Raw genomic sequence first — 11,405 nt, 5'->3', positions numbered from 1 at the left:
ATAAAGTGGAGAGGCGAGCGTGCACACATGCGGTTTCTTATTTCTCTCATTCACACCTCAATAAATATGGTGTAGAGAACCAACTATATAAAGAGGTCTCTTACTTCCTCAACTTTCAGGGTGATACTAATCTTTAGAATCACCACTTGCTATTTTATACATAGGCCACTTTGAGATTTCAGAAATTGTTAATGGGTCAAACCCATTTATTTCTAACAGGATAGGCTACGGGGTAGGAGAAAACTTCAGGGCGGAGGAAGAAGAAAGAAAAGAAGAAAAGAACAGTGCGCACTTGATGGCTGTTGGATGCTAATCGTATGGTTAAAGGAAAAAGTGACTGGTGGAAGTGAGGATCCTTTCCGCAGTTGACCGACTATAATTATATTGTGCTCAAATGTAATCCTTTATCAGAGGATTCCAAGCCAAAAAAATCGATCCATCTTTATTATCTTTGTCACCTTTTTTTTATCTCGTTTTGTTTTTCGGTACTCAAAATCTGAACGGATGTGACTGAGATATCTGATGATCACCATTGGATGGCCTATACCCGGGCGGCTGCCCATGAATACGTTTGACCCTATGTTTGAATGTGTTCGCGGACATTTGGTGGTATTTGTTTGATGATTTATTTTGAGGAATAAAGGTGATTAAAATCGACTAACATGATTCTCACTAGTTGATGGGTATTTATACATTTATACGTGTGAGGAATAAAGATAATCCATTCAAATATGCGATGCGGCAGGGAGAACCTGTTACGCTGGACCTGCCGCCTCTCCTCATGGCGGCCAGTCCTGCCGCCTCAGCCGGTGGCGGCAGATGCCAGGTGTCGGCTGCCGCACCTGCCGTCACGGTGGACATGCTCTTTTCTGTCAATATGGTCTTAAGATGGTCTTTTTTGTCAATACAAAAGTGTAGGTGGTGTTTTCTGACGAAAATTCCCCTCATTGCCGCCTTTTCACTTCATACCGATGTCGCGGAATTACCAACCAAGAGAACGCTCACTGTGGTGCTCAAAATCCGTCGCCCTGCTTCGCTGGCGCACCATGCAGGACAAGTACCCGACCGTCACCGCGGACCACGTCGAACCAACGGCTTTAAGCTTCGCCACTCCTCCCATTCCTAAGGATTGCATTCTACTCCCTCCTTTCCAAAATATAAGGCGCGATTGACTTTTTACGGTCTTTGATGCACAACTTTAACCACCAATATATATCAAAGTATATGGATTGAACATGTATAAATGATATCGCTGTATTTGTCTTGCAAAGCAATTTTATTTCATATGTATGTATAATAATTTTATAAACATATAATACAGAAAAAATATAGTCAAAGTTGTGCAACGAAGACCAGAAAAGTCAAACCGTGCCTTATATTTTGGGAAGGAGGGAGTACAAATGAAACAACACCAATAGGAAAAAAATAATCTTGGATCACATTCCTATAAAACTCCCTATGAATCAAAGTAGCCCTTAAAGCATCTACAGCCGGACATCTCAAACCCGCCTCATACACCCAGGCGGACTGCCCGTTCATTGGCCGGTCACGTTTTTTCGACCCAGACGGCCCGCTCAAACGACACTCAAACGCCCGGGCTGACCTGCACCCCCCATGTCCAGCCCAAATATGGGGCGGATATGGGGGCGCCTGGGGGCGCCCGCCACGTCGACCCCGATATACGCTGGCCCACCCGACCCCACATAAATCCTCCCCCCATCTGCTAGCCGGACTAAACTCTAGCCACTTCACTCCCCTTCCCTCCGCCACCTAAGCTCGTCTCCGACTCCCTCTGGCCGTCTCCGGCATGGCGGGCAGCGGATCCGAGTCTTTCACCTTCAGATCCGTCGGCCCCGATGAGGAGATGGTCGTCCGGCTTGCGCTCCGCCGCTCCCGGGAGGAGGCCCGTGCAAGGCAGCGCTCGGGCTCCTTCCCTCCAGAATCCATTGCATCCTCCCAAATGGCGTATGGATCCGGCACTAAGCCAACCGTAGCTACCCCGCCGGAGGCCGTGCGGTCCTTCTGGCGTCTGAACACCCTGGCGGACGCGCAACCCCTCCGGTGGCGCATGGAGCATGGGGACACACCATGGGCCTCGTCCAACGAGGGCATTGCACGGCGTGCCCGTCGTAGAAGGCACCGGGCGCGGGAGACGGCGGCAGCCCTCGCGGCGATGGACGTCGGCGAGGTGGAGTCGCATTCTCCGGCGCCCTGTATGGCGCATCAGTCCGGGCGCCGCAACCGAGTCGTGCTGGATGTCCGCGGCTCGTCTCAGGACAGATTCGTCATCGATTTGATATCCACCAGCACCATTCGGGTTTCGGGCTCCGACGAGGAAGAGTAGGGCATGGGAGAAGGCAACGCCTTGAGTCCCGTGAGCCGGCTCGTTTCCCATGCCCTAATCTACCTTGCCGGCGACCGGACCAACAATCTGAGGAGCGCAGCCAGCCGCCGGACATGGCCACGGCCACGATGGATCCGGGCGAGCTCCGCTTAGATTAGGTTTCACGTTGCATGTAATAATATGGATTTGAGTTTCTAATTTGAGGTATCTGAATATGGAATGCATTTATTAAGGCGTGATCGGTTACTGTCCGCAGACGCGCCGGGCGCGTCCACGGGCGTTTAAGGGTCGGATTGCCAAGTCCGGCTATAGATGGTCTTAGGAGTAGTATGAATATAATTATTTGCGTAGGAATATTTGGTACTCCTTTCGAACAGACTCATTGGCACGTGAAAAGAAAATTGTAATAAAAAAGCAAATAGACGAAACCAAAAAGGCCTGCAATACATAAAAAGAAGAACTCCGTGAAAAAAACAGAAAGAACAGAGGGAACCAAGAAGGATAGTTGACCATATCCAACGAAGACCCAAAGTTGATGAAAGTAGTCGTAGCCATGGGAGAGGGCAGATCCAAGAAACAAAACGGCAGCTCCTGCCACGAACGGTACTGGCTGCTGGGCAAACGGGAAAGCACGACTACTTTCAGCCTTGCAGGGGGGTGGGAGAAGGAAAAGAATTGGGCTTTCCAGCACCTACTAGGACGGATAGTTGATCATATCCAAGGAAGACCAAAAGTAGATGAAACTTGTCGTAGCCATGGCAAGAAACGAAACGGCAACTCCTGCCATGGCTGTTGGTGGTGGGCTTTTCCTGCACCTACGTACGGGCGATGGGAAAAACGACAACCCAAAAGGTGCAGCGCAGGCCGTTTGCTTCCTCCGTTAGCCTACGTGACGGTGACGGACGTGATCACCGGAAGGCACACGAGGAGACACAGAAGATCTCTTTGTTTAGAAAATGGTGGGTCCTAGTGGGGGTGGGGTGCTCCTTGTTTTGTCTGGTACTACTTCGAAGAATATTCCAGTATTTATTTAACGAAGCTTTCCTTCTCTCTGCTTTCAAAATACGAACCATTGTATTTAATGAAGAACATTCATCATTGTATTTTGTGCACATTTTGACCATAAATTGAGCTAACAAAATGTTCATGCTTGTCACCAAAAATCATATCATTGAAAACTGTGTTAAAATACGAATCCAACGATATAATTTTTATTGACACGCATTAACATTTTGTTAGTTAAATCTTTGATCAAAATTTGGCACAAACTACAAAGGGGACCTATAAACCAAGACGGAGGTAGTACGTACGCAGCACAGTGATTAATAATTACTACCTCTGTCGTGGATTTGTCACGGCAGATGTCCTTAGTGTCAGGACTTAGTCGCGAGGCCAACGCATCTATGTGGTAGCTTGAGAGGGGTTGGGTGGAATCGAGAGACGCAACACAAGACAAGGATTTAGACAGCTTCGGGCCCCGGGAAACATCATCCGGTAAAAACCCTACATGCTGTTTGAGGCTAGGTCTCATTATCATCACGGGGGAGTCGCCGTAAACCGGCTATCCTCTTTGTGTCTAGCCCTAAGATTGTTTCTTCTTGCTTGTAGCTTTGTCCCCTCTAACCCGTCCCTCTCTGGGGAGCCCTGCCCCTCCTTATATATGTTGAAGGGGCGGTTTACATGTGGAGTCCTATTAGGATTAGGACTAATCTATCTCTAATACAAACCGGATACAAGTGTTGGTCTTAACTCCTTGTAAGGCAAATATTCCTTTCCTCTTGAACCGGCCCACAATGGTTGAACCGGCCTCCATGAACCGCCAGACAGGCCGCCGGGTCTTGTTGCTCCTCTGGCCCGCCTGCCGGATTACCAATGAACTATAAACCGTCTGGTCTGTGCAGGCCGCCGGTGAATCGCCAAGTCCGGCCGGATTATCCTTTCGGCCGGTTAACCATCACCCCATTTGACTTGGACGTGCCCATTAGGAAGTTCAACTACCCGCCCCACCCATGAAAGATCGGCGGGAATAGCATTTATCTTCTTGTTTCCCTGTAACAATCGTCTCCTACCTCCAGGATCAACAGATGATGGTGAAAGCACACCACTGTTACAGGGAAACAAGAAGATAAATGCTATTCCCGCCGATCTTTCATGGGTGGGGCGGGTAGTTGAACTTCCTAATGGGCACGTCCAAGTCAAATGGGGTGATGGTTAACCGGCCGAAAGGATAATCCGGCCGGACTTGGCGATTCACCGGCGGCCTGCACAGACCAGACGGTTTATAGTTCATTGGTAATCCGGCAGGCGGGCCAGAGGAGCAACAAGACCCGGCGGCCTGTTTGGCGGTTCATGGAGGCCGGTTCAACCATTGTGGGCCGGTTCAAGAGGAAAGGAATATTTGCCTTACAAGGAGTTAAGACCAACACTTGTATCCGGTTTGTATTAGAGATAGATTAGTCCTAATCCTAATAGGACTCCACATGTAAACCGCCCCTTCAACATATATAAGGAGGGGCAGGGCTCCCCAGAGAGGGACGGGTTAGAGGGGACAAAGCTACAAGCAAGAAGAAACAATCTTAGGGCTAGACACAAAGAGGATAGCCGGTTTACGGCGACTCCCCCGTGATGATAATGAGACCTAGCCTCAAACAGCATGTAGGGTTTTTACCGGATGATGTTTCCCGGGGCCCGAAGCTGTCTAAATCCTTGTCTTGTGTTGCGTCTCTCGATTCCACCCAACCCCTCTCAAGCTACCACATAGATGCGTTGGCCTCGCGACTAAGTCCTGACACTAAGGACATCTGCCATGACAAATCCACGACAACCTCCATCCTGGTTTCTTAGTCCCCTATGTATTTTCTGTCAAAGTTTGACTTTAAATTTAACTAACAAAATGTTAATGCATGTCATAAAGAATAATATAATTGAAAACTATGTTCAGATACGAATCCAACGATATAATTTTTTACAACATGCATTAATATTTTGTTAGTTAAATTTATAATAAAAAATTGGCATAAAATGCAAAAGGGACTTATAAATGAGGACGAAGGTAGTAGCTCAAAGATCTCCTTCCAAAAATAGTATTACTGGTATTCTGGTTGGTTTACTATAATGATGCACGACGGGCCCACCGACCTTTTTTAGGAAAATAACACAATTGATGTTTTGCCTTTTGAGAGAAAAAAAGACAAAACATCACCAAGTAATAACTACTCCACGCACCCAGTCTACTGTTCTATGTCAGTTTCACATGATATTCTTTTGTTCTATGTCAGTTTCACATGATATTCTTTTTAGTAACTTGTAGTAGCTCTATCTTTTCATTCAATCGGAACAGAATTCATAATTAACAAAAAAAACAGATTTAAAATCAATACATGTACAATGTAAGCAACTCGCCATGCATGAGGCCGTGCACCGATTGAGTCGGTGCCTCTACCGACAGAGCAAACGGAGTCGACAAACCATGGTAATTTTCGGACCCGTTGCTTCCGCTTTTACATCTGTCGTGAGGACACATGACACCTTGCCCTATAACGATGTCTTCAAGGAGAGGAATAATGTTCTAGGGTGTCACTGATGCTGGCATTTAACAGGTTGACCCATGCTTTCACCTATAGTTCAACAAAACCAACTTCACTTTAGCCTACATAGCTAACCGTAGTCAATATCCTGCGACCGATCGGTGGTAGCCGCCCCAAGTGCAAGTGATATAATCCTCCAAATTAGGTTCATTGGCAACGTCCTAGCCGGGAGGAAGGAGGCCCTCTCGTCGCGCCATCATGTGTGAATAGGTCCACACGTTGTCCTAGCTCCGACAACATCCGTTGGTTCCCACTCGAATCTGACTAGTGTGGGTCAACTACGTCTCCGTAGCACGTCACCTCTAGCTATATGCCTATATCGTCCACCCTGTTCTCGTGCCTCCCCCTTGCGGGTTGCAACTGTATGGCTGACAAGCAAATCATTATTCTCGATCTACCAAACCGGCTTCATGAAGAGTTGCCACACATTGTGTGCTAGCGTTGGCAGCCCCAACGCGATTGATGTCATATCACCCCCAAAACTCGGCCTAAACTGACATCTTGCCACCATGGCGCTCATTAAGTCACTCCGGAATAAGGCCTCCTATCTTTTGGACTTGTATCCATAGTTAGTGATTTTTATCTAGGGAAATACACTTGTGTTCGTGGTTGTATATGCACCCTATATGGGATTTTTTTTAATATTTTAATAAAAAGTCAAAATAGGTAAGAACTATTTTGACAAAACACTTGACTTACTTTTGCACTAGTATATAAATCTCGACGAAAAAAAAGTTGACCTCACAGCAAAAAAGACAAAAATTATTTGCTATTATAGGTCACTATTCACACTATTTTAGCCAAAAATTTGTCTTTTTTGAAAAGAAGTCAAAGGGATATTTTTTTGTGGATTTTTTTCTCACGAGTGCAATAGAAGGTCAAGTTTATTTCAAAAATATTTTCAGAAATTTTTGACTTTTTGTTGAATTACTATTTTTTTCCCATATAGGGTGCATATGTCCCCATAGACCAAAAGTTCCCCTTCTTTTTATCTAGCGTTGCACTCAAATTACAAGATATCTCTACATATTTTTCGGTCAGAAATTGCAAGCTAGTGATCTATCTAGCTTTGCACTCAAGTTTTGTAATTTCTAGCATTCTTCTAGTGGGTTTTTTTGTACATCGTATTGCAAATGTTTTATGCTGCAGAGATCATTTGTACCAATCAAATTTTGTTTATTGCTTGGCATGTACAGTAAAATCTAGCACAAATTAAACCAAGTTTGGAACTATCTACTACTAGTAGGATTAGCTGCAGCTTGAGACAAAAAGTAAACAAGCTGCAAAAATGTCATGAGGCAGTTGATAATGAGTATGACCTTGATTATCTCGATTAACTTAGTTTCTTAATGGCATGCATGCATGGATCGTATCCAAGTTGATCCCCACTTCTTTAATGATGTGACATATTTGTATGCATGGACCGCATCCAAGTATCAACAGAACAGATGTGGTGGCATACTTTTCGTTTATTGAGGCACTGAGGAAGGAATAGGTCCAAATAGGAATAATGAGAGTTCTATAAGTGGACATGCATGTATCATTTATGTCATATACTCCCTCCGTAAACTAATATAAGAGCGTTTGAAATACTAAAGTAGTGATCTAAATGCTCTTATATTAGTTTACAGAGGGAGTACATGTTACTTGTCCTGTCAGAATGAAAACCATGCATAGACTAAGTACAAAAAGAGACATGATCTGCCAACCCATGTGTCACTCGTTTCCACGACTCATGGGAGAAACCATAGCTTGCACCGCCCTTCCCTGCCATCCCCTCTTACTGCAGCTACGGCGAAGGTGGTAGTCCCAGTCCCTCAATGGGGGAGGGGATCGTCCGACCATTCTCACACGGCGGAGACCAGATACCGAGGCGGCGACCCCGGAGATGGTGATGGAAGAGCAGCATGCTTGGGGACGGTGTGCGGCATTGGTCAGGTGGCGCAAGGCGGCGTGATCGATCTCGCGGTGATGCGACCACGTTTCGGGCAGAGGAAGGGGGGTCAACAACGGCCCGTCTGGCGCCCTACGCCTCCCGGTGTTGTGGACGTGTAGAATGTGGGCTCCGTCACTTGTCTCTAGGGTTGTGACACCACTGCTAATGCCGACTGGGGGTCGTGTGGCCTTGTTCATGCAAGGGGTTGGGATGTCATGGTGTCATGGAGGTGGGGAATATCGGGTGGATCGAGTGGACGGTAGAAGCTAGGTCGGCGGCCTTAGGATGTGGATACCCTACGTACGCCGATATGGCAAGCCCGAAATATTTGGTAGCATGAGCCCCGCAGGGTGAAATTACCGGCCTTCGTGGTGTGTGTGCGACATGTTAGCATTGCGTGGGTAATGGTATGTGTATGTTGGCTCGGCTGATGTGGCAATCCGGGCCCGTTTTATTGGGGTGATGGTTGTTGGCGACGACAATCTGCCTATGACGCATGGCTATTGTGGATTCAATGGATGGTTGGGCATGATTCGACGATCTTGGGTCGATGCTGATGAGCACGGCGTCCTTGGATGTCGTAACTTCTCTTCAAGGCATCTTCAAGGAGTTCCTTCACCTCCCAGAGGACACGCGCCCACCTGGACAGTGGTGAAACTACAAGGTGAGGCACCGTCCCTAGGAGCAAGTAATGGGAATGCCGCCGCGCTACAACCTAGGCAAAAACTTGTGGTTTCACTGAAAAGAGCCGAGACTCTGTTGACGAGGGATGTGAAGGAGCTCCATAATGATGTCTCTGAGGGATGTAACGACGTCCTAGGGCATCGTCAATGCTGGCATATAATGTGGCTTACCTAGGCTTTCACCTATAGCACGAAAAAAAACATCGTCACTTCAGCCTAGCAACCAAACTGTGGTAGCCATATCCGTCAATTGGCTCCCTTCCCCGTCCTCTTCTAAGCAAGCCAACAGACAACCATGAAACCACACACCGCCATGGCCACCCCCATCCCAACCCTCAAGTGTGAGCGACTAATCCTGTATGACGTTTATCGTCTATGCTCCGGCCGGGAGCAAGGTGGCCCTCTAGTCGCCCACCATGGATGACTAGCTCCACATGCGGTCCTAGCTACGGCAACATCCGATGGCTCCCACTCGAATCCGGCTTGTATGAATTTATTGTGTCTACCATGGCACCTCTTCCGCATTTAGTTGTACTGTTGCCTCTTTTCCCGTGCCTCCTTAGAGCAAATCTAACGGGCCGACCCAAACGGACGGCGCATTTGTCCGCGTTTTGTCCGTTTGGGTCAGCCGCCCGCCCGGCGTCCGCCCAATTTTGCATTTGGGTCAGTCGTCCGCCCAATGCGCCGACTCATTTTCATGTCCGCACTCAATTTTTAAAAAAGGCACGCAACGCATAGATCATGTCAGCGGCCATGTCTCATGCTGGCACCATGCCAGCACCGGCGTACATTGTCGGCTTCAAAAAATATCACCACATAGTTCGCGCTGGCACACTCGCAAGCGGCCGGCACATATGCCAGCACACGAAAAAAGGGTGAGACTTGAGTTCGACCATGCCATCGTGGCCCCGTGGTCATGCCAGCACACAAGCCGGCATACAAAAAAGGAAGGCGCTCGCGGCCATGAGATCACTCGTCGGTGAACTTGAGCACGTCGGCCTGCAACTTCTCGAACCACGGCCTCTTCCTTAGCGACACGCTGTTGAGATCCACCTTCATGATCTCCACCCCGGTCATCATGCTCGCGAGAGCCACCCCTTGGGAAGGCCCCACCACGCTCACGTCGGGCGAGCACTCCCCGGAGAGGTGGGAGCCACTAGTAGAAAAGGGGGCAATGGTCCAGGCCGGTCCAGCCCATTAGTCCCGGTTCAATCCAGAACCGGGACCAATGGGGGCATTGGACCCGGTTCTTGAGCCCCGGGGGCCGGCCGGGCCACGTGGGCCATTGGTCCCGATTCGTCTGGACCTTTTGGTCCCGGTTGGCGGGACGAACCGGGACCAATGTGCCTTGCTCCTGGCCCACCACCATTTGTCCCGGTTGGGGGAATGAACCGGGACCAAAGGCTTCCCTTTAGTCCCGTTCATGCCACGAACCGGGACCAATTAATTGCCTATATATACCCCGCAAGCAGAGCACTCTCACTGCTCTGTTTTTCGTGACCGGCGAGAAGAGAGCTTTGTGTTGCTCTAGCTCACCTCCTATGCACACGAGGTGTTCAATGGAATGCCCGAGCCACACTACTTAAGCTTTCTCCTCTCCAAGCTCCACCTCCAAGCTCCATTTTTCTCAATATTTGTCTAGGTTTAGCGGTCCGTCACGTCCCGTCCCCGTCTTCACCGCCGTCGATCGCCCGCGTCGCCGGCACCACCGTGGTGAGCCTCTTGTTCTTATCTTCTTTCTGAAAGGAAAAAAACTCTTACTTGTATGTTTATATAGATACTTGTATAATTTTCTTACTTTTATTATTGCATCTTATATAGTGCGATGGTTTTGGTATCCTCCCCCGTCGGCCCTCGTCCTGTCTATGATTCAGATGTGGTATATATTATCTTTTCATAACTATTGGTTCATTTATTGTTTATGACAATTATGCCGACCAACGTGACATAGATTTTATTTATCTAGGAGGTTGTTGAACCGGAAATTCCAACCGACCCTATTGTCGAGAGGTTAAATTTAGTTGAAGAAGAAAACAATTTGTTGAGGGAAAAAATTAGAAAAATTGAGGAGGAGAAGATGATATTGGAGTTGCATGTTGCGGATGTCGTCGATGATCACAAGATCAAGATGGATGCAATGCGCTTGAAGATTAGAAAGATTAGAAAATATGCCATTCATACCGAGGCTTGGTATCATTATGCCGTTGGATCAGTTGTTACATTGGTTGCGATTATGATCGCATTTGTTTTAGCATTGAAATGTTTTACATAGTTTCAGTGTATGGTTTAATTAATTTAGATGCTCTGCAGAGCTTTATGTTGTTAGATGAGAACTATGTATGTACTTTGGTTTTAATGTGATGATGAACTTCTATTAATTTGGTCACTTAATTATATAATGCACGCAGATGAACCGGCAATGGATGTACGGTTCAAGACACACCTCCGAGTACATTAAGGGCGTGCATGATTTTCTCGAAGTGGCTGAGGCAAAAAAGCAGAATGGTTTTATGTGTTGTCCATGCCCTGTATGTGGGAATACAAAGTCTTACTCTGACCGGAAAATCCTCCACACCCACCTGCTTTACAAGGGTTTCATGCCACACTATAATGTTTGGACGAGGCACGAAAAAATAGGGGTTATGATGGAAGATGGCAAAGAAGAAGAGTACGATGACAACTATGTGCCCCCTGAATACGGTGATGCTCCTGAAGATCAAGAGGAACCAGACGATGTGCACGATGATGCTGCAACGGGCGAAGCTGCTGAAGATCAAGAGGAACCAGACGATGTGCCCGATGATGATGATCTCCGCCGGGTCATTGTCGATGCAAGGATGCAATGCGAAAGTCAA

General features: G+C 47.5%; 1 non-coding gene across 1 annotated transcript; it reads left to right on the top strand.

The window, feature by feature from the left end:
* Window positions 1–340: 340 nt before the first annotated feature.
* Window positions 341–440, top strand: LOC119282925. Its single transcript, XR_005138952.1, has one exon. It is a non-coding gene; the product is annotated as a small nucleolar RNA Z103 (small nucleolar RNA).
* The last annotated feature ends 10,965 nt before the right edge of the window (window positions 441–11,405 follow it).

The sequence above is a fragment of the Triticum dicoccoides genome, chromosome 3B (genome assembly GCF_002162155.2).
Source record: "Triticum dicoccoides isolate Atlit2015 ecotype Zavitan chromosome 3B, WEW_v2.0, whole genome shotgun sequence".
Classification (NCBI taxonomy): Eukaryota; Viridiplantae; Streptophyta; class Magnoliopsida; order Poales; family Poaceae; genus Triticum; species Triticum dicoccoides.
Note: the sequence above shows the minus strand (reverse complement) of the source record. Positions and strands in the feature narration are given on the sequence as shown.